Raw genomic sequence first — 1,135 nt, forward strand, 5'->3', positions numbered from 1 at the left:
AGGGTTTGCAATCCATTTTACTTTGGGATTGTAACATATTTATAAGTGAAACTTGTATTACAGGCATTTAGAGGGGAGGGGCTAAAAAACAAGAGGGCTTGATGATGTCAGCAGAAAAATAAAGTTGTTTCAGAGGTGGAACATTTCTTTTTTTTCACATTTCTTTTTTGAACCCATCCCCCAAATTAAATTAAAATGATTGAATTAAAACCATAATATGGTGAATGGGCTTTGCAAGGACATTTTTCATGGTCCTCTCTGCTATATAGACACTATGAAGTAAGAATATTTAACATCATATTCATGTTCCATCTGTGGATATTTCTGAGCTTTCATCCAGGCCAACAACAAAAAGGCACTCAAGGACTGTTCTCGCATTTCTTTTTGTAAAGAAATCAATCATATCTTGCGCTCTCGTTTTTCTATATCTGTAATTACCTTCTCGTTTGGCCCTTGGGGGGTTGGCAGATCGGTGTCTAAAAGGTGGAAAAATAACTTGTACAGTTTCATTCACAGGGTGATAAGCATGTCTAAGTCCCTCTAAACTGAGCACATTTGATGAATCACAGTAATTCCATCTTTATGCCCCAGTATTCAAAAGGATTTACACATGAAGCCTAATAAATATGCTATATAGTTTAATATTTTCCAGTATAGAGTTGTCAGATACGCATATGGCACTACATGCTTTGAAACTTACAAAGTGAATAATAACCCCCCCCCCCCCCCCCCCCGACACCACAGCAGATTGATTCAGTTTGTATTATTGCTTGTTACAACTGTACCGTGGTTTTGAAGCTGTAGAAGAAGACCTTGTGTGACAGTGTGTGACAATCTCCTCTAGCTGTAACATGGCAGAGTGATCATAACCTCACATACTGAAGATGAGTTCATCGCCAAAGCTCTGACAACCCACTGTCACAGCGACTCTGGCTACGGCTGATATATGGCATGAAAAGAAGGGAAGGGAGAAGATGTGCTCACAGCCAGCAATATGTCAGTGATGCTTCTGTTTACCTCCAACCACAGCTATCATTCTCCCTATTGGTAATGGATTTGAATTTGTTTGGACTTGAGATCTTTGTTGTTTGGAATACTGATGTGCATTAGACACGTTTGTTTTATAATCATGCAA

Source organism: Cyprinus carpio, chromosome A24 (assembly GCF_018340385.1).
Source record: "Cyprinus carpio isolate SPL01 chromosome A24, ASM1834038v1, whole genome shotgun sequence".
NCBI classification, from domain to species: Eukaryota; Metazoa; Chordata; class Actinopteri; order Cypriniformes; family Cyprinidae; genus Cyprinus; species Cyprinus carpio.